General features: G+C 43.3%; 1 protein-coding gene across 3 annotated transcripts in view; it reads left to right on the top strand.

The window, feature by feature from the left end:
* Positions 1-23,709, top strand: part of LOC143961032 (cytokine receptor common subunit beta-like) — a 135,477-nt gene that overhangs the window by 997 nt on the left and 110,771 nt on the right. The window lies entirely within an intron of this gene.

Genomic DNA, 23,709 nt, shown 5'->3' with positions numbered 1-23,709 from the left:
TTGAGTCTTCCTGTGTCTATTAGGGGCACAGGGTGACCAAGAAAGTGATGGACAATTATTTATTGGACGTTGAGAGCGCGGTTTGGATTACATCTTTGGACAGAAATACTTATCAACAATAATAGCACTGCTTCGACCAAATGTGACGGAACTGCTTGGGCACTCCACTTAGGCGCTTCCTTCCACCAAACAGCGCTTTCTGCCCTCCAAACCGTTCCGAGCAGACCAAGAGCTAATACCAGCCCTTTTAACCCCAAACATCTTGTCTGTGTACAATGTTTGGGGTAAAAAAGGGCTGGCACTAGCTCTCGGTCTGCTTGGAACAGTTTGAAGGGCTGTTAATGCATTAAGATAAAAAGACTTCTGTGTGCAGCAGCCACCCGTCCCCCGTCCCCCTAATGCTTACCTGAGGTCCCTCTCTGTCCAGCGATGTCCACAAGTCCCTCGGCCATCCGAGATTCTGCTTCTTGATTAGTTGAGACACAGAAGTGGCACCATTGGCACCGACTGCTGTCAATCAAAGTCAGCTGGCCAATCAGGGGAGAGAAGGGGCAGGGCCCGTTTGGGGCTCCGTGTCTGAATGGACACAGAGAGCTGTGACACAGCTTGGGTGCCCCAAAGCAAGCTGCTTGCTGTGGGAGCACTTAACAGGAGGGAGGGGCCAGGATCACAGAAGAGGGACCCGAGAAGAGGAGGATCAGGGCTGTTCTGTGCAAATCCAACTGCATATAGCAAGTAAGTGTAATATGCTTGTTATTTTTATAGGGAAAAGAAGACTTTACAATCACTTTAAAGGAAAACTTAGTGAATTTATACTATGTTGTATGCCTTATTCTTTATTTTTACTTACTTCACAAATAAATATTTAACCACTTGCCACCTACCCACCATCAAATGACTGAGGGACAGTGCGGCACCCAAACTGCCCCTCCCATGCGCCCGTGGGCATGTGCAGTGAACCAATCCTGACTGCTGCGTTTTACTAGGACATGGTGCGACCCAATCTCTGCAAAGATTCACTGATGTGGCTTTTTGTGTCCAATCACAGCCGGTCACATGTAATTACAGGAAGTGCCAGTAATAGGCTCTCTTTGTCTCACACTGACAGAATGTGAGGTGAGAAGAGCTGATAAGTGGAATTTCCTTGCAGGGCATGTAATTAGGGCACTGATCATCAGTGCCCTGATCACAGTAAAGCCCCAGAAGTGCCACCAATCAGTGCCCATGAGTGCCCATCAATAACACAAATCAGTGCCCATCAGGGACACAAATCAGTGTCCATCACTGGTACCAGTCAGTGCTGTCTTTTAGTGCCCATCAATTCCCATCGGTGCCAATCAGTGCCCATCAGTGCTGCCTATCAGTGCCCATCAGTGCTGCCTATCTGTGTTGCCTATCAGTGCTCATCAGTGCAGCATAATAGTGCCTCCTGACCAGTGCCACCTAATCAGTGCCCTTAAGGGCCACCTCATCAGTGCCCATAAGTGCCACCTCATCAGTGACCGTCAGCCTGTCAGTGCCCATCAGTGCAGCCTCCTCAGCACACAGCAGTGAAGGAGAAAATTTACTCATTTACAAAACTGACTGACAGAAACTAAGAAAAACTTTTATTTTTCAAAATTTTCGGTCTTTTTTCTTTTTTTTTGTAAAAAAAATAAAAAATGCAGCAGTGATTAAATACCACCAAAATAAATCTCTATATGTGTAAAGAAAATAATAAAAAATTAATTTGGGTACAGTGTTGCATGACTGCGCAATTGTCAGTCAAGGTGTGACAGCGCTGAAAGCTGAAAAATGGCCTGGGCAGGAAGGGGGTGAAAGTGCCCAGTATTGAGGTGGTTAATGTGGTTATAAAGGCTTAGGGCCCTTTCACATGGGTGGACCAATAAGGTCTACCTGTCAGGAGACCTTCCAGTCTCCTCTATGGAGACTGTCCATTGACATCTATCGACATCGGATATGATCCTGTCTGCTAAACACAGACAGATGGGAATCCATTTCCCATCCATCTGGTGGATCAGATTGGATGGTAGTCGAGTGTAAATAGACAGAAGGTCCTTTTACATCCAACTGCAGTCTACAGAATATTTTGATTTTCCGGGTTACGTGGTTAGTTAGTTAGTTGGTTAAAAAAGGACAATAGTACATCTAGTTTAACCTTAAAGTGATTGAAAAGTCTTGTTTTTTTCTATAAAAATAACAAACATGTTATTCTTACCTTCTCTGTGTGTTTCCTCCTCTTTTGAGGTCCCACTTCGCTGCTCCTGCCACCTCCCTCCTGTTAGGTACCCCCACAGCAAGCAGCTTGCTATGGGGGCTCCTGAGCCAAGCCTCAGCTTCATGTATCCATTCAGACATGAACCCGCAGTTTGGCCCCACCTACTCTCTCTCCTCATTGGCTAACTGACTTTGACAGCAGCGGGAGCCAATGGCACTGCCGCTGTGTCTCTGCCAATCAGGAGGGGAGTCCCAGGCAGCCGAGACACTCGTGCAACATCGCTAGAAAAGAAGGAGCTCAGGTGAGTATGAGGGGGACTGCTGAACACAGAAGGCTTTTTATCTTAAAGCATAGAATGCATTAAGATAAAACAAAACCTTCTGCCTTTACAAGCACCTTAATTGAACTGGATGGACTAGAAAGCCTCCATATAGAAAATATAAAACCTCCATATATGCTATTCTATACCCATAGGGGAAGGCAAAAAAAAACCAATGAAGCATGGTTCAATTTGCTCCAGTGGGGGAAATACATTTCTTCCTGATTTGCCAAGAGGCAATTAGTTATTCTCTGGACTATAGAACTATCCCTGGTGTTACCTCAAAAAAGGTATATTTTGTGCATTTGTTTAAAAAATCTACTGGCCAGTAGTAGTCCACATTTTCACTGCTTTTACTGTGAAGAAACCTGTTGGCATGTGAAGGTTAATCTTTTTTCCTACAGACGTAATGACCTAAAAGTAAATAAACCTACACCAAGTTCAATATATGCACCACTTATGTATTTATACATATTGATGCTTTTTTACTTTCCTCTTCGCAAATCATTTTTAAATATATTAAAAAGTAAGGGTCCCAACACCGAACCTTGGGGTACATCACTAATAATCTTAGACAATTCAGAGTAAACACCAAAACACAGAATACAGTTTGAAGTTGAGTTCCTGAGGAATAAGTGATAAAGGGCCTCAGGAAAACCCTGGGCTGGGACAGATTACAATGAAAGAATATCTATGTCCAAAACTTTGAGCTTGTTTAGTAACAATAAAAACGATTGGAGTGGTGTACAATCAAGGCACCATTTTCTGTGTTAACCTATAATCCATATAATATAAAATTCATGGTTGGAATGGCCAGAGGTGGGTAGTGGGGTCCCCCAGGGTTCTGTGCTGGGACCAATCCTATTTATTTGTTCATAAACGACCTGGAGGATGGAGTAAACAGTCCAATCTCTGTATTTGCAGACGATACTAAGCTAAGCAGGACAATAACTTCTCCGCAGGATGTGGAAACCTTGCAAAAAGATCTGAACAAATGAATGGGGTGGGCAACTACATGACAAATGAGGTTTAATGTAGAAAATTTTAAAATAATGCATCTGGGTGGCAAAAATATAAATGCAATCTATACACTGGGGGGGAGAACCTCTGGGATACTCTAGAATGGAAAGGGACCTGGGGGTCCTAGTAGATGATAGGCTCAGCAATGGCATGCAATGCCAAGCTGCAGCTAACAAAGCAAACAGAATATTGGCATGCATTAAAAAGGGGATCAACTCCAGAGATAAAACGATAATTCTCCCGCTCTGCAAGACTAGATAATATACAAATACTAGTTTTCTGATACCTCCATGGTCAAGGCTGGTGTGTGCTGAGGGGAAACAGTGCTCATGTACCAATCCCAGAGCATCACAATGTTTGCAGTTTTGTCAGAACTTTATCGGAAAATGTTACAACTCAGTTAAAGAGGAAGTTATCCCTGATTGGTTTACTTCCTCTTTCATTCCCTGCAAAGGTAAAGCATAATGGACTTCTATGCATCACATAGTAGTTCATTATGTGTCACTTACCTGACACAGGAGCCAGCGAAGTCACCGCTGTCCCCTGTAGTTCCGAGCGTCCATCTTCTTGGTGGGTCTCGCTGCTCCGGCGCTGTGATTCGCCGGAGCAGCGATGATGTCACTCCTGCGCATGTGCACGGGAGCCGACACTCGCGGCATATCACCGCGATCTGTGGCTTACCCAGTGCGCCTGCACGCCGCTGTCTAAGGTGCATGCGCCGTAGACAGCGGTGGCTGTCTTCAGGTAAATATCTCCTAAACCGTATAGGTTTAGGAGATATTTCTTGGCCCTACAGGTAAGCCTTAATCTAGGCTTACCTGTAGATCAAAGTGGTTTGTAAGGGTTTACAACCACTTTAATTCAGTTTCATTCACACAGTGGCATTGCGATGCGATAGATTGTGTTGCAACCCTATGTGCTGAAAATAAGTACTGCATGCACCATTCATTGCAACTCGTTTGATGTGAACCAGCCTTAAAAGTATTTTGGTTCAGTATTGCATAATCATCAATTGCTCAGCTTCTATTTATACATCAACGTTATCATAGATAATAATGATAAATAACAACCACCATTAATAAAGATAACAGATGGTTTATCTTCAGTCAACAAGTCATGCAAGGAAACAGGAGTGGCTTAGCTTGATGTCTTACCCAGGTCTGACAATCAGCTTCAATGGGCGGTGTATAGAGGCAGGTCTACAACATTAAAAATAAAAAACATACATGCAAAGAATTAACAATGATACAGTATATAAATCCCTTAGCCCTTGTACACACGGTCGGACATTCCGACGGAAAATGTCCGCTCGGACCGTGTTGTCAGATAATCCGACCGTGTGTGGGCTCCATCAGACTGTTTCCGTCAGAATATCCGACCGACAAAGTTTTAAAGCTGGGCTATAAAATTTTCCAACAACATGATCCGATCAGACTTTGTCCTATCACTTGTAGAGAATTCCGATCGGACAAAGTGCCACGCATGCTCAGATCAAATTCCTAGACCAAAGCTATTGGCTACTAGCCTGAACGTAGTCCCGTTGTAGCGAAATAACGTCACCACGTTCTGAACTATCGGATTTTTCGACAACTTTGTCCGACCGTGTGTATGCAACACAAGTTTCGGACAAAATCCGATGGATTTTGTTGTCGGAATGTCTGACCGTGTTTACAAGGGCTTAGAGTCAGAAACATAAATGTGCCTATAGCGAAAGAACCATGTGTTTAAATCATGTGTAGTAAACCAGATTCCAAATAACTCATGCCGCGTACACACGACCGTTTTTTTCCATCAGAATAAACTCTGATGTTTTTTTTTCTGATGGAGTTCTACTGAAACAGTCTTGCTTACACACGATCACAGCAAAGTCCGATCGTGACGTACAACACGTACGACAGGACTAGAAAAAGGAAGTTCAATAGCTAGTAGCCAATAGCTGCACTCGTGTCATTTTTGGTCCGTCGGAACAGCATACAGACAAACGGTTTTCCCGATAGGAATTGATACCGTCAGAAAGCTTTAAAACCTGTTCTATTTCTAGGTCCGTGAGAATTTTGGTAAAAAAAAAAAAGGATGATGAGGCCCACACACGATCGGAATATCCGATGAAAAGATTCCGTCTGACTTTTTCTGCCGGAAAGTCCGACCGTGTGTACACGGCATCAGGTGGGAGTTCCATAGGGAGGAGTAAGGATTGATGGAGCACCTATAGGTAATGCTATTCAAATTATTTACATAACATTGAGAAAGTTAGCCATATATTCAGAAGACTGTATGAGTACTTATCATTCAAAAAAATTGATTATTTGCCTTGGATATCTCCAAATGGAGATTCACTCTTTTAAATCGTCCTGGTGACATTTATGTTTGAGACAGTCTGGGAGCAATAGGAAATCCCATATTTTGAGAGTGTCTTCCTGTCTCAAGACAAGAAATAAAGGGAAATCTTTGCAAAGGGTCTGCAGGCAGCAGAAGAAAAACAAGATAGGTTTCTAAGAATTCCCTGCTCTATGCAAACTTATAGAAGGGCTTTGGTTTGGGACATGCTCTAGGGGATAAAGGTAAATTATATACCGGTAGTAAATAATGTGCAAATAGTATACGAAACAAGTGCAAACTAATTACACAATTCTTTCTATAGTTATAAAAATTAATATAATTAGTAAATAATATACAGTATATATATATATATATATATATATATATACACACACACACACACACACACACACACACACACACACACATATATATATAGTCAGAGGTTGTAAAGCAGCCCTCTTTAGTGTTCTCCCCACAAACTGTTGTGTCTGAAAATTTCTGCCTTACAGCAACACACATTAACTCACTCCCTAAAAACCTAGCCTTAACCATTTAAGCCCCGGACCATTTTGCAGCTAAAGGACCAGGCCCCTTTTTGCGATACGGCACTGCGTCGCTTTAACTGACAATTGCACGGTCGTGCGACGTGGCTCCCAAACAAAATTGGCGTCCCTTTTTCCCCACAAATAGAGCTTTCTTTTGGTGGTATTTGATCACCTCTACAGTTTTTATTTTTTGCGCTATAAACAAAAATAAAGGCGACAATTTTGAAAAAAAAATCTATATTTTTTACTTTTTGCTATAATAAATATCCCCCAAAAATATATAAAAAACATTTTTTTCCTCAGTTTAGGCCGATACGTATTCTTCTACATATTTTTGGTAAAACAAAAATCGCAAGCGTTTATTGATTGGTTTGCGCAAAACTTATAGCGTCTACAAAATAGGGGATAGTTTTATGGCATTTTTATCAATATTTTTTTTTTTTTACTAGTAATGGTGGCGATCAGCGATTTTTATTGTGACTGCGACATTATGGCGGACACGGACAATTTTAACACATTTTTGGGACCATTGGCATTAATACAGCGATCAGTGTGATTAAAAATGCATTGATTACTGTAAAAATGTTACTGGCAGTGAAGGGGTTAACACTAGGGGGCAGGGTAGAGGTTAAGTGTGACCTAATGTGTGTTTTTTTTACTGTAGGGGGCGTGGCTTGGCATGTGACATCACTGATCGTCCTTCCCTATGACAGGGAACAGACGATCAGTAACAAGCTCACTAGGAAGCACGGGGAGAGGTTTGTTTACACTTACCTCTCCCCGTTCTTCAGCTCTGTGATCCGATCACGGGACACTGGCGGCGTTCGGGTCCGTGGGTCCCGCGGCCACGGTCACGGAGCTCAGGACCGAGCCGGCTGGGCTCTTAAAGGGCAACGTACCTGTACGTGCTTGTGCCCAGCCGTGCCATTCTGCCGACGTATATCGGCGTGAGGCGGTCCTTAAGTGGTTAAAGGAGAAGTCCAGCCAAAGCTTGTTTGGCTGTACTTCTCCTATAGATCACAGAAGTGCAGTTCGTTTTGCACTCCTATGATCCATTTATAGCAGAGACCGGGCTGAAGACTGCTCTCTGTTGACGTCACCTATTTCAGTCCAGGCACCGCGTCATCACGACCACGGAGTCCTGGACTGACATCCGGCTCAGCCTCTCAGCGAGCCACTGAGAGCCTGAGACGGCCGCTCCCCCCTCCACAACTCAGCGCTTCAGTGAGCGAGGAGGGGGCAGAGCAGAGAGCTGTGACAGTCTGCAGCTCTCTCATGGAGCTCTGAAAACCGAGCGATCAGCGGTGTTCGATCACTCAGTGCTCAGTGTAGAGGTCCCAGGGGACAGATGCAGCATTAGACCGATGCTGCATCCACCTAGGTAAATCCTTTACTTCTCTTTTGACACTAAGGCTCCATGCACACTGAAGCTCAAAAAAGCTATTTCTGGACGCCAGATTGCTGGCAGAAAACGCTGGTTGAAAAACCTGCTTTTAACAGCGTTTTATACTAGCGTTAATGAGCGTTAATGAGCGTTTTACAGCGTTAGCGTTAATGGGCGTTTTTTATAAAAATACACAGAGGACACTCCAAAAATCCCACAATGCATTGAAAAATAGAATGCCGAACACTAATGAACAAGCGTTAATGAGCGTTAATGAGCGTTAATGAGCGTTTGTCGTTTTTTGCCGCTGAAAAACGGCACTTTGAACGCGAATTTCTGGCGTTCAGAAAAAAGCCCATAAACTCCACTGCTCATTAAAGCTGAAAAACGTCCATGTGTGCATGGACACATAGGCTAACATAGAGTGGAGTTTATGGGCTTTTACAAAAAACGCCCAAACGCCAATAAACTGCAGTTTATCAGCTTCAGTGTGCATGGAGCCTTAACTTTAAACTATAAATCCCCACCCTAACCATTACATCTAAAATGTCAACTTTACTTTACTCATACTGATAACATATTGGACTTGTGCCAAACACCACTACACTGAAACTCTCTAAAAATGGTTTCATCATTTAGAAGTTTTTTTGATGTGATCTTATGAAAGCCTTTTTGTAACTAACATTTTGAAACCTTTTCATTTTTAACATTGTCACAACATGATTCTAAAATGATTCATGCTCTCAGATGACTACATATTCTTCAGAAAACAAAACATTAACAGTAAGCAGCGCGACTTTGCAAGGCGATTTGCACACGACTTCAGCGGCAGCTTGCAAAATTACTTCTTTATAGAAGTCAATGCAAGTCGCCCTGAAGTCGTCCCAAAGTAATACAGGAATCTTTTTCAGAGCGACTTGGGTCATTCCTATTAGAACGGTTCCATAGTACAGATTGGAGTGCGACTTGTCAGGTGGCTAAATCGCCTGACAAGTCGCCCCTGTGTGAAGCTGCACTAATTGTGGAAGTTAAAGAGACATGCAGAGGAAACTGGTGGGGTTTTTACAAAATGCAAACCCTGAGCCTCTTATACCCACCTTACTTGTACTTGTTTACTGTTCCTTGCTTCTGAGAAAAGCTGGCACTTTCAGGTATAGGGAAAGCATGTGACTTGCTCTCCTGAGACATGCCTAGGCGTAGCAGCCAATCACTTTTTTCAGCCTATGGCTATGTCCAGGGCTGTCTTTAACCACTTAATAACCGGCCTATAGCCGATTAACGGCTATAGGTCGGTTTGCTATCTCTAAGAGGCCGTTAATTAACGGCCTCCCGGAGAATCGTTCGTGCGCGCCCCCCTGGGGCGCGCACGCCGGAACATCCGTGCTCGCCGAGTTCACGGGACCCGGCGCAACACGGATCGCGGTAAAGGACCAATGGCAGCGGTCCTTTACCACGTGATCGCTCCGTCCAATGACGGAGCGATCACAAATGTAAACAATTCGGCTTGCCGGGTCAAGCTAAGGTCATCAGTCTCCTCTCCTCACACCGATGCAGCGTGAGAGGAGAGGAGAACATCCCAGTGAAAATAAAAGATAACCGTGAGTGCCCAGCAGTGCCCAGCAGTGCCCAAATAGTGCCACAACAGTGCCAGAACAGTGCCAGACCAGTGACAGACCAGTGCCATCTATCACCTGTGCCACATCTGTGCGACCTGTGCGACCTGTGCCACCTTTGCCACCTCTGTGCCACCTCTGTGCCACCTCTGTGCCACCTCTGTGCCACCTCTGTGCCAGCAGAGCCACCCCAGTGCCACCCCAGTGCATACCAGTGCATACCAGTGCCACTACAGTGCATACCAGTGCCATACCAGTGCCACACCAGTGCCACACCAGTGCCACCTGTGCCCATCAGTGCCACCTGTGCCCATCAGTGCCACCTGTGCCCATCAGTGCCACCTGTGCCCATCAGTGCCATCTGTGCCCATCAGTGCTCATCTGCGCCACTGCAGTGCCACATCAGTGCCGTCTGTGCCCACCAGTGCCGCCTGTGCCCACCAGTGCCGCCTGTGCCCACCAGTGCCGCCTGTGCCCACCAGTGCCATCTGTGTGCTAATCAGTGCCACCAGAGCCACACCAGTGCCACCAAAGTCACTATAGTGCCCATCAGTGCCACCTGTGCCCATCAGTGCCACCTGCGCCCATCAGTGCCACCTGCGCCCATCAGTGCCACCTGTGCCACTGCAGTGCCCCATCAGTGCCGCCTGTGTCCATCAGTGCCGCCTGTGTCCATCAGTGGCGCCTGTGTCCATCAGTGCCCACCTGTGCCCATCAGTGCCCACCTGGGTGTTAGCTTTCCAAAATGGGGTCACTTTGTGGGCGTTTCCATTGTCCTGGTGCTCCAGGGCCTTCATAAGTGTAATAGGTGGTTGAGGTATTAGATGTGTAATTTATGCTCCTAGAACGCCTGAAGTTGCTACTTCAATGTTGGACTTGTGTATGTGGCCAGGCTGTGTAAAAGTCTAACACATGTGGTATCACCGTACTCAGGAGGAGCAGCAGAATGTATTTTGGGGTTTCATTTGTGGAATGTATATGCCGTGTGAGAGAAATAGCCTGGTAAAATGACAATTTGGTGTGAAAAAAAATTAAAATAAAAAAAATCTTTATTTTGCAAAGAATTGTGGGAAAAAATTACAACTTCAAAAAACTAACCGTGCCACGTACTAAATACCTTGGAATGTCTACTTTCCAAAAAGGGGTCATTTGGGGGGTTTTTGTACATTACTGGCTTGTTAGGGTCTCCAGAAATGAGATAGACTGTCAGTACATCAGCTGTGATCAAATTGATACATTTTCAGTGATTGGCACCATAGCTTGTAGACCCTATAACTTTCACGCAGAATAAATAATATCCACTAATTTGGGTTATTTTTACTAAAGACATTTAGCAGTATACATTTTTGGCCAAATTTATGAAGAAAAATTACTTATTTGCAAAAAATTTTAATAGAAATGAAGAAAAATGCTTTTTTTTACAAAATTTTCGGTATTTTTTCATTAATAGCACAAAAAATAAAAAACGCAGAGGTGATCAAATACCACCAAAAGAAAGCTCTATTTGTGGGAAAAAAAGGACGAAAATTTCAGATGGGTACAGTGTTGCATGACCGAGTAATTGTCATTCAAATTGTGAGAGCACTGAAAGCTGAAAATTGGTCTGGTTATTAAGGGTGTTTAAGTGCCCAGTGGTCAAGTGGTTAAACTTGATTGGACCCTGGGCAAAAAATTTCTTGGGCCTCCCCCCCATGCAATTTCACTCTCCACTTGCTCTGAGACATACAATAAAAACAGCTAGACTTAAAATCAGTTTACTGTATCAGATCAGTCAGCAATTGCAATTGGTTGCCAGCAGTTACAGCATATCATTACTACTTACTGACTGGTTGCTAGAGGTTACAGCGCACATTACGGCTCACTGATTAGTTGCTAGAGGTTACAGCACATCATCTCCTCACTGCAGGGAAACAAGATATACATATAAATACCGCCTTTATTTACATATCAATGCCTCCGGCCGCAGCTATTTACTTAGTAATTCTGTAGCTACTTACATATGAATGCTGGTTATTTATATGTAAACACAGGGTCTGCAGGTGAGTCATTTGTACACAACAATAGGCCAGAGCTGGGCAGCATTAGTAACAGCACTTCGCACTGAGATATCGGGACACAGCACAAGCCTGAAATTTCAAGGGACGAGGGAATTTAAACTGGGATAGTTAGCAAGTATGAGAGAGCTGCTTTGGGCCCCAAAACAATGACAGGGCCCAGGGCAGCTGTCCTCTTTGCCCTGCCATGGCTACGTCTAAGGCTTCTTTAGGCTGAAATGTGTTAGTGGTGCTACATAAATTGATTCTTACCATATGTTTACCACAAGTTTTTGGTCAAGTTCTGGCTTCAACATATGTACATGATTATCCTGCACTTCCCGTATTAGGGTGACAACATTCACTCCTCCACTGTATCTATTGAATAGCAACATAGTTAACCTTACTGTAGAAGCATTATCAAATTATAGAGAGCGTAGCATTGGATTGACAACATGTTACAAAATGATTCCTCCTGCCTCTAGTAGTTTGACAACATTATCTTAGCCTAGGCAAAGCTATTTGACTAGAGCTAAAGAACTGCATTTTAAAGCTCAAATCCAGGTATGACCATTACTGCATACTTACATTGATTCAGCCTGAACAAAGTATGCACAAAAAAATGCAAAACAAAACAAAACCAGTACTCTATGAATATAGACTCTACTAATCACCATACTCATCCAAATATAACGGAGAAAATAACCAGTTACTACTATGTAGAACATACTATTTGTTTACCTTTTAATTTATACAACAGATTGTTGAAATATAATCAAAAATTTTATTTCATATAGTTCAAAAATGACCCCATAAACACATAAAAGTACTTAGTTAAAAAAACAACCTGTTGCCCTTGCTCCACCAATTTGACCATTAGTATTAGAGTGTAAATGCATGCATAAATCCTTAAAAAAAAAAATATATATATATATATATATATATATATATATATATATATATATACAGTAGCAAAATTTTAAGGTGGCCACCAGAGAAAAAATGCAACGTGATGGGAATGAAAAGAAAAACTTTCCAGGGAATTTGTAATATTGGTGACAAAAGCCCACTGCACAGTCAAGCAGACTCTCAGATGAAAGCTAAGAGCAATTTAGCAAATCATGGTGCTGAGAGTTATGTGAGAGTTATGTGGGCAGGCGCAGCATGGTATTGTGGCAGTAAACACTCAGAGCCCAGATGCAGTGACAGAACTGTATTGTAAATGTAGTTCAAACCAGTACAACTACCCAGTGGGAGATCAACCCAAGTGGGCACACTCGCAGATTGTTGGAGTGAACAGTGTAGCAGCAGCTCTTGGAATGTACTGACAGCCTCTGTCTCGAGGGATGGCCAGTCAGTGCCCAAATGGAGAGGTTTCCTGGAAGGTAAGAGTGACCCTACTCTTCCCCTACTCATCTGGAACCTCTCCTTACCACTAATATTGTCCCTGACAGTGGGTGACCTGACCCTACACTACCAACACGTCAAATGCTCACCAAGCCTGAGTGCCAGGGTTTTAAAAAGACTCTGCCTTACCCAAGATGGACACCGTAGTTACATGAGGTGGCAGCATCAAACAGCTTCCCAGTGTCCCTATGGTTTCTATAGGAACAATTTCCTCTTTACTACCTCTCGCTCTGCAATGCCACTGTGGTTGAGCCCCACCTGCAGTGGAGAAAGTAGACTGCACCTTCCTACAAGTATGCATATTTTATACCTGTGAGCCTGCTAGGGAAGCTGACATTCTCTGTAGTAGATAGAGCTATTACAGTCTGGAGCCACCTGGAACTGCATGCAGGCATGCTATGTTAGTAAATGGTGATGAATAAGTTGTTTGGACAGATCTGCACATCCAAGTTTGTCAGTCAGACTGTCTGTATTCAGTGCTGTGCTCCCATCCCTGTGTACCTGTTGTACAGGATGTCAGGGATGGGTCTTGGATGGGAGACATGTGTCCCCACTATGTGGTTTGTGGACCCTTGGGGGATGAAAAGAAGCATGGTTGGAGTACTGAGAGATTCTTAACTATGCGGGGTCCTGGGGTGATCCAGCAAAAGGGAAAAACTGACTTACAGTTTCCCCAGGATTGTCAAGTCCTTAAAAGTGGACCAAGAATTTGGAGGCTTAAAGAGATTTTTCTATGGGAAAGAGCCTCCAGCCCTAATTATGGGAACTTTGGTCTTGAAAGAGTTAACTCACCTGTGAGAGACAGCTGAAACCACCAGGAAACAGGTATCTGTGCCAGCAGGTGTCTGTGGGGTATTGAATAGAAGACGAACTTGGCCCCGCCCCCGCGTAATTGGATTTGATTGACAGCAGCGGGAGCCAATGGCTGCGCTGCTGTCAATCTATCCAATCAAGAGCCAGGACCCTGTGCAGAAAGGGACAGTGCATCTCCCACAAGTGAATTCCGGGCTCAGGTAAGTAAAACGGGGGGGGGGGGGGCTGGGGGGGGCCGTTGACTGCCAGAAGTTTTTTTCACCTTAATGCACGAGGGTTTCCAATCCCTTTGAATCAAGCTTTTTTACTAGTGATTTAAATCAAATCCACCCTGCTTGAGAGTCTTAGATCTTGGCCTAAAAAGGAAAATCAACATTTCCAAATAAAGAAATCCAGTCCACATTTATGTGTGTGAACAAAGTTTACTAGACCCATTGAAATAAAAATAGTTATCAAATTATTTTATGTTCTGTTTTCAAGCAAAAATCCTGTTGATCCAGATGGAAATCTCTTTTTTTTATGTTTTGCGTACCGAACCAAAACAGCGCAATTTTTATTATTATTATACACAATTTATATAGAGCCAACAGTTTACTCAGCTCTTTACAATGTATAGGGGGGGGGGGGGGCACAATTACAGTACAGTTCAATACAAAATGTACAAAAGAGCAATGTTATCTGCTGTTCCAATTATCTTCTATGAGCTACAGAACAACTTGACTCTATGTAATGGAGATGAGGATGGGGAGGAGTCTCCAATCCAGATCAGGATAGGATGACAAGCTTGCTCCTCCACAGATAGTGAGCCGTTATCTCTCTAGGACAGCAAGTGTGTTACTAGCTGGATAACCAGTTGGAAATAAACAAGGCTGAAAGAAATCAGCCACTTTAATCTAAAGACTGGAGAGCTAAAATATATTACATTCCTAGTTTTTCTTTAGCTTAAAAGTATAATTAAAGGCATATTTCTTTGTTTTCTATAGCTTGGAGATTAGAACATGTCAGGTTTTTATTGCTGTCTGTATTCTCGTTAAAGAGGAACTGCAGTCTGCTCGCATAAATTTGTAATAAAAACATCTTTGCCATTCTGAAGCTTCCCTCCAACCACTTTGCATATTATTTTATATATACTGTGATTCTGTACTTGCAAAAATATATATATTGCAAATATGCTACAGAAATCTCCCCCCACTGAGCCTGGCTGCATCCGTTTTAACTGTGGGCAGCTGAAGCTCCTGCCTGTTCACTTTCTGGTTTTACAAGGACACACAGAGGTTCACATCCAGCTCTTTAGCTCTCATTGGCCCTCTTATGACTCACAACCCCCTCTCTTCCTGGCAAACTCCCAGGAGAATGAGAGAGAGAGCTGTGCATGATGTCATAAGCCTAGGCTTTTTAGCAGACAAGAAACAGGAAGTGGGCCTTACAAGGTATTTACTTTCAGAAAAAATATGTTTTACTATCCCATACCTCCCAACTTTTTGAGATGGTAATGAGGGACACCTATCAGCAAACATATGCAGGAATAGGACACAACCCTTGCCACGCCCCCTTAAAGGAGAATTTTACAAAAAAAACAAACAAGATTGGTTAAACCCACAAGTGCTTTTTTTTACTATTACTATTCCTTTATATTGGCTTTTGAAATTTACAAATGCAGCAATTTAGAAGTCAGATGAAAGGTTTAGCACTGGGAAATACTTTTTGATAGATAAAAAGTGCAGTTTATATACATCTATATAGATCAGACCAAAATAAGGGACAAATGAGGAGGAATGAGGGACAGAGGGACATTGCTCCAAATCAGGGACAGTCCCTGGAAATCAGGGACAGTTGGGAGGTATACTATCCAAAGTTAAAACAACAAGGGCATGAGATTTAAAAGATGGAAAGATAAAAATATTGCTAAAGTTCCACTTTAAGGAAGTTCACTCTTTCTATTTGACCTGTTATCACCAAGAGTGAACGTCAAAGAAACTCTCAAATGTTGGGTTGTTGTCAGAACAGCAAAAGGGGAAAGAAATTTAGGTGGGGACACCAGTTCTGGCGACACTGAGATTTCTTCAATTTGGAGGGATTTCTTATCACTTCCTGTTTTGATCATAGAGCAGGAAGTGAAGGCAAGTCTCTCCCAGAAGAACTCAGAAGACAAAACATCTTACAGTTTTTGCGTCCCTTACTTCTTTCAATAAGAAGACAAAATTGACTATAGTTCTGCTTGAGGTACTGTAACGAGTCATATGTGTAGCACTGATCCCTGAAGGAGCGGCTGGTTTGATTGGGCTTACCGTTACCTTCTTGACCTCCTGTACGTCTAGGGGTTTCCCGAGGTAGATGGCCCAAAGAACTGCAGAAACTGACGCTGGATCCACTTTTGGGATATTTATTTGACAACAAGTACACAGAACGGTCTCTTAATGAAGGGTAGAGGTTAGGTAGGAAGTTCAGATACTCTTGGAACTGCAAAAGATAGGAAGTCTTTCACTATAGAAATCCAGAGAATTACCGCTCACAACTGGATTCTCACAGCTACCGGATAGACCTCCTCTCACTAGGCCTAGCAGCTGATAGAGTGTTTGAGCAAAGCAAAGTCTCTGCCACAGACTTGAATGTAGAACACTTGCGAATAAAGTCTCTGCCACAGACTTGGATGTAAGTGAAGGATGTAGGTAAATTTAGAGAGCTATCATACGGTACCAGTATCTCACCAGCCAGTTCGGCGATACCATATGAGTGTAGATTCACTTGGTGTCTTTCAACTGAGCCACCAGGCTCTTTCTGAGAAGCCAGCCTTATGCGTGGCCTTCTCCCGAAGAGTTCTTCCCTAGGTTGCTTCTCCAGTTGCTGGGCCTCTCCAAAGATGAGATGGCACCGGACCACCTTTGAATCCTCCTCCGAGTTACTTTGCCTCGGGCTAGCCAGCCCCAAGACTCGGAATTGGATGGATCCGAACCCCAGGCCATGAAGGCCATGGGGGCTGGTCAGGAGGACCAGGACCAAACAGACAGAAAGATCTTCTGGACCAGAACCATGTGATGTCAGTACCTTAAGTATCCTCTCCCAGAATGCACAGCAAGATGACACTCCCACTGGACTGGTTCAGAGAAAGAATGGCACTCAATATGCCTAGCTAAACTGCGTTCTCACACTTGCCAGTGGTGACAGCGACACATGTGGCCAAGCAGAACCCAATGCAATCCAGCTAGACTGGCACTGAAACCATAATTTGGTATAATTGACCCTAAAACCCGACTGTGGCTTTAGGAATCTTAAATAGAAAAAAACACATAGTGCGTGCTCTGCAGGAGCCGGCTCTACATATGTAATGTGAGAATGAACATTGCTGTATTATTTTATTAGAAACAGAATAGATTGAGGCTTAGTGGCTCACAAGAATTTTCATACCTCCCACCATTTTGAGATGGGAAATGAGGGACAAACATATGTAGGCATAGGACACGCCCCCTACCCCACCCCCTTAAAGGAGAATAAACCAAACAAAAGTTTAATTAAATCTACAAGGACTTTTTTTTCACTACTACTATTCCTTTATATTGGCTTTTAAAATGTACAAATGCAGCAATTTAGAATTTGAGTGAAAGATTTAGCACTGGGAAAAACATAGCAGTGACAATTACAATTTGACATCATTGCACATTCATCTTTAGCAGAACTGGGAAAATGGATAGACAGGATAAGTATCTGGCCTGGAGGGTTCACTGAGAAAAGGGAAAAATCAAAAAAACAACTGAACCTGCAACCTATGTTGCTGAGATCTTTAGCAGTTGCCTTTTAGCCACCAAATCATGTAGGAACCTGCAGCACATAGCTTGTGTTCACATCTGCACATGTGTCATCCTGTCTGTCGTTTTCATTCAAGGACCAGCTGTTTAGCTCTGCGCAGACTTCTTATGTGTGCTGTAAAATACATTAAGGCTGCACTTCCGTGTGATCAGCAAATGCGCAAAAAGTATGCGTTTTTGTGCATATTCATGGAAAATGCAAAAAAACGCACATCATGCTTGCAATGTCATTAAAGAGGAAGCAAAGCCTCTTAAAAAAAAAAAAAACTACACCCTGCAAGACAAAGGCATAATGAGCTAGTATGCATAGCATACTAGCTCATTATGAATTACTTGCCTGAGATCGAAGCCCACGCATTGGCCCTCGTTCGCCTCCTTCGATGCCACCATCTATCCCGGAGTGACTTCCGGGTATCGCGGGTCAGGCGCTGTGGCTGGCCGGAGCCGCGATGATGTCACTTCCATGCATGCGTGCTGGTGCCGCCACTAACGGCATGATCGCTGTTAGAAAGGGCACACTCAGTGCGCATGTGCCCGATGTCTACGGCGTATGCGCCATAAACATCGGTGCTGCTACTTCTGCAAATATCTCCTAAACCTTTTAGGTTTTGAAGATATTTCTTGCACCTACAGGTAAGCCTTAATCTAGGCTTACCTGTAGGTTAAAGTGGTTGTAATGGGTTTATTATTAATGTCACCCCAAATGCGGCCAGCAAACGCACATTTTTGCATGCAGAAAAATGTGCTTATATGCAGGAAGCTCTATACTCAAAAAAAGGTGCAGGAGCTTCTTGGGTGCATTTATCATACATAGCGGTGCCCAGGTATGGATCTGAATGGATCTGAATGGATGTGAATGGATGTTGTCTATTTACATCAGGTCCCTTCACATCTGTGTAACATGTTTTTTTGTTTATACTTTTTTCACCTATATACGTAATTAGCCTCTTCAGCAATTAAGAAAAAACAGAACAAGAGACATACAGTGGGGCAAAAAAGTATTTAGTCAGCCACCAATTGTGCAAGTTCTCCCACTTAAAAAAGTCCTGTAATTGTCATTATAGGTATACCTCAACTATGAGAGACAAAATTTGGAAACAAATCCAGACAATCACATTTTCTGATTTTTGAAAGAATTTATTTGAAAATTATGCTGGAAAATAATATTTGGTCACCTACAAACAAGCAAGATTTCTGGCTCTCACAGACCTATATCTTCTTCTTTAACCACTTCCCGACCAGCGCACGACGATGTACGTCGACAGAATGGCACGGGCAGGCATATTGGCGTACAGGTACGTCCAATATTCGATGCCGCCCTGCCATCGGGAGCGCGCCGCCGCCGGCGCGCTCCCGCGCTGGTCGGGACCCCCGTGAGTCCGGTCGCGGGACCCGCGGACTCGATCGCCGCGGGCATCCCCGCGATCGTCTCACGGAGTGGCCGAATGGAGGAAATGCTGTGTAAACAAAATTTTTCCATTCTGCCTAGCAACTAGTGACGCTGATCTCTGCTCCATGTGATTGGAGCAGAGATCAGTGTACACTAAATGAAAGCCCAACCCCCCCACCGTTAGTAACACACCCCTAGGAACACTTAACCCCTACACTGCCACCCACTGGTTAACCCTTTCACTGCCAGTGTCATTTACACAGGAATCACTGCATTTATATAGCAGTGATTACTGTATAAATGACAATGGTCCCAAAAATGTGTCAAAAATGTCCGATGGGTCCCCGACAATGTCGCAGTCACAATAAAAATCGCAGATCGCCGCCATTACTAGTAAAAAAAATAATAATAAAAAATGATTAATAAAAATGCTATAAAACTATCCCTATTTTGTAAACGCTATAACTTTTGCGCAAACCAATCAATAATCGCTTATTGCGATTTTTTTACCAAAAATATGTAGAAGAATACGTATCGGCCTAAATTGAGGGAAAAAATGTTTTTTATATATTTTTGGGGGATATTTATTATAACAAAAAGTAAAAAATAATGTGTTTTTTTCAAAATTGTCGCTCTATTTTTGTTTATAGCGCAAAAAATAAAAACCGCAGGGGTGATCAAATACCACCAAAAGAAAGCTCTATTTGTGGGAAAAAAAGGACATCAATTTTGTTTGGGAGCCACGTCGCACGACCGCGCAATTGTCAGTTAAAGCGACGCAGTGCCGAATCGCAAAAAGTGGCCTGGTCTTTGACCAGCAAATTGGTCCGGTCTGAAAGTGGTTAAGAGGCTCCTCTGTCCTCCACTCATTACCTGTATTAATGGCACCTGTTTGAACTTGTTATCAGTATAAAAGACACCTGTCCACAACCTTAAGCAGTCACACTCCAAACTCCACTATGGTGAAGACCAAAGAGCTGTCGAAGGACACCAGAAAAAATATTGTAGACCTGCACCAGGCTGGGAAGACTGAATCTGCAATAGGAAAGCAGCTTGGTGTGAAGAAATCAACTGTGGGAGCAATAATTAGAAAATGGAAGACATACAAGACCACTGATAATCTCCCTCGATCTGGGGCTCCACACAAGATCTCACCCCATGGGGTCAAAATGATTACAAGAATGGTGTGCAAAAATCCCAGAACCACATGGGGGGACCTAGTGAATGACCTGCAGAGAGCTGGGACCAACGTAACAAAGGCAACCATCAGTAACACACTACGCCGCCAGGGACTCAGATCCTGCAGTGCCAGATGTGTCCCCTTGCTTAAGCCAGTACATGTCCGTCCCGTCTGAGGTTTACTAGAGAGCATTTGGATGATCCAGAAGAGGACTGGGAGAATGTCATATGGTCAGAGGAAACCAAAGTAGAACTGTTTGGTAGAAACATAACACTTCATGTTTGGAGGAGAGAGAATGCTGAGTTACAACCAAAGAACACCATATCTACTGTGAAGCATGGGGGTGGCAACATCATGCTTTGGGGCTGTTTCTCTGGAAAGGGACCAGGACGACTGATCCGTGTACATGAAAGAATGAATGGGGCCATGTATCATGAGATTTTAAGTGCAAACCTCCTCCCAGCAAGGGCATTGAAGATGAAACGTGGTTGGGTCTTTCAGCATGACAATAGTCCCAACCACACCGTCCGGGCAACAAAGGAGTGGCATCGTAAGAAGCATTTCAAAGTCCTGGAGTGGCCTGGCTGATCTCCATATCTCAACCCCATAGAAAACCTCTGGAGGGAGTTGAAAGTCCGTGTTGCCCAGCGACAGCCCCAAAACATCACTGTTCTAGAGGAGATCTGCATGGAGGAATGGGCCAACATACCAGCAACAGTGTGTGACAACCTTGTGAAGACTTACAGAAAACGTTTGACCTCTCTCATTGCCAACAAAGGATATATAACAAAGTATTGAGATGAACTTTTGATATTGACAAAAATACTTATTTTCCCACCATAATTTGCAAATAAATTCTTTCAAAAATCAGACAATGTGATTGTCTGGATTTGTTTCCACATTTCCTCTCTCATAGTTGAGGTATACCTATGATGACAATTACAGGCCTCTCATCTTTTAAGTGGGAGAACTTGCACAATTGGTGGCTGACTAAAAACTTTTTTGCCCCACTGTATGTGCAAACTGATGTACATGGATCTAAACTGTGTCAGTATTCATCAGTTTTTTCTTAGCAAAAAATGTGACTGAACCATTTGAAAGAATCCTAAAGATCCTAAAATCCTAAAAGATGAAGTTGTGTCAAGTAAATAGATACCAAACATGTTCAGCCTAAAAATTGCACGCACCCAAGACACAGCAACAAACTTTGAAGTATTAAAAGGCTTCAATGCCTTTGCAGGTTATCCGTTTAGAGTAGAGTAAATGATGGCCTTAGATGCATTGCTTGCACTCTGACATTCATGGCAATGCCCAACATTTGTTGTGCAGTTGGCAATTTTTTATACGTAGGTGCACTGATCAGTGGCAGGCCGGTCCATTAGGGGTGCAGAGGCGCTGCCCGTCTAATTCATGCGCCAGGCCCCTAATCTACATGCAGGGTGCTGGACGCATGGATTTCTCTGGGTTTTTTATTTTTATTTTTGAATCACATAATTGGCTTCAAAAAAGGTTGAGCTCGAGGCGCAGGACACCGCTGCCTTAGCCCACCCAGTTGTGTGACAATAGCAGATTATTATTAAAGTTCGTTTGTTTGCCACCCACGCCACTGGCACGATACATTATTATTATTATTATTCAGGATTTATATATACACAACAGTTTAGGCAGCGCTTTACAATATACAAGGGAGAAAGTGCAGTTACAATATAATAAAATACAAGAGAGTTAAGAGGGCCCTGCTTATAAGAGCTTACAATCTAATATTGTGGGCCAAGTGGTACAAAAGGTTGTAAGGTAGGTGGGCGTGGTAGGCTTCTCTGAAGAGATGGGTTTTCAGGGATCCCCTAAAGGCAGCCAGAGTAGAAGATAGCGGGACAGATTGAGGTAGAGAGTCCCACAGGATGGGAGAGGCTCTGGAGAAGTCCTGGAGACGAGCATGAGAGACAAGGGAGCTTGAGAGCAGGAGGTTTTGAAAGGAACGGAGAGGACAGTTTGGGTGATATTTGGAGACAAGATTGGTAATGTAGCTGGGGGCAGAGTTGTGAATGGCTTTGTATTTTGTTAGTATTTTGAATTAAATTTAATGGGCGATTGGAATCCAGTGTAGGAAATAGCAGAGAAGAATGGCAGACACTGAGCGGTACATCTGTTTACATTCATATATGCCTGTATGTGGGGAAAGGGGGCTTTAAAAAAATTTTGTTTTTTTATTCTTTTGATTTGTGTGTTGTTGTTTTTTATATGTTACTTTGATTTTTTAACTTTTTTACACTCAACTCTTTTGCAATGCCAATCAACATAGTAGACATGAAGGATGCTTTTTAAGGAGACATCAAGGGACTATTAGACCCCCAAAGTCACATATGGACCCCACTGAAGCTATTCAAGTACAGATCCTGCTTGATCAGCTGCTTCCCTGGCCAGTGCTGCCAATGAATTACAGCTTAGAACCCTAACCAAATGAACATATTTACATTCATCACTCTGACCCTGACTCTCGGTTGTGCTTCTGTGTTGTCAACCTGTTGACCAGCTCCTAGTGGAGATTACAAGAAGCCACGCTGACAGATATTGCAATGCCATTGTCCACTGTTATAAGCATTCTGATTTAGACTAATGTACATGCAGCCAGGAAGTGGCTAAAATGTCTGAAGGAGATTAGCAGCAGCAAGAAAAAATGCAAACAAATCATGAAAACAGAATTGTGTTACACATGGCAATTGTTTCTTATGCACAGTGCTTTAAAAGGGGAAGAACACCCTAACACTAAAATCTCTACATCTACATACATCCACAATCTAAGCCCTTGTACACACGGTCGGACATTCCGATGGAAAATGTCAGTTCGGATCGTGTTGTTGGATAATCCGACTGTGTGTGGGCTCCATCGGACTGTTTCCAATCGGAATATCCGACCAACAACGTTTTAGAGCTGGGCTATAAAATTTTCCGACAACATGGTCCGATCGGACATTGTCCGATCATTTGTAGAGAATTCCGATCGGTCAAAGTGCCACACATGCTCAGATCAAATTCCTAGACCAAAGCTATTGGCTACTAGCATGAACGTAGTCCCATCGTGACTAAATAACGTCACCACTGAACAATCGGATTTTCCGACAACTTTGTCCGACCGTGTGTATGCAACAGTTTCGGATAAAATCCGTCGGACAAAATCCAACGGATTTGGTTGTCAGAATGTCCGACCGTGTGTACTAGGGCTTAGACTAACCTATCTAATCCGGTAAAGACAAAATCCATATGCATACCTTTTTTGAAGTCGATCCGGTCTCCTGCAACGGAAGCTCTGCAGAGGCCACAGCAGACAACAGCTGTGAAATGAATGAGAAGGGAGGTCACCCATAGACTTACTATGGGGCTTCCATTGTTGGCTGTGTCTTCTGCACTCGCTTTCACAGAGAAGCCGCCACTGACAACTCAGCGTGGGATCATGTTGGCTTCAAAAAAGGTATGTATACTAATTTCTTCTTTCCAGGGCTAGATAGGTTAGTCTTATATTGTGGATGTCTGTAGATGTAGAACATTTTAGTGTTAGAGTGGACTTATCCTTTAAGTATGAGGGAATAGGACCCGGTTTACTGGAACCCTTTATTTGAACTAATACTGTAACCTGTTCATGTGGGATTTCTGTATCACCTCAC

Source organism: Lithobates pipiens, unplaced genomic scaffold (assembly GCF_037356315.1).
Source record: "Lithobates pipiens isolate NorthernLeopardFrog02 unplaced genomic scaffold, aLitPip1_a1.2 Scaffold_8, whole genome shotgun sequence".
Classification (NCBI taxonomy): Eukaryota; Metazoa; Chordata; class Amphibia; order Anura; family Ranidae; genus Lithobates; species Lithobates pipiens.
This window is presented reverse-complemented; position numbering and strand designations above follow the sequence as displayed.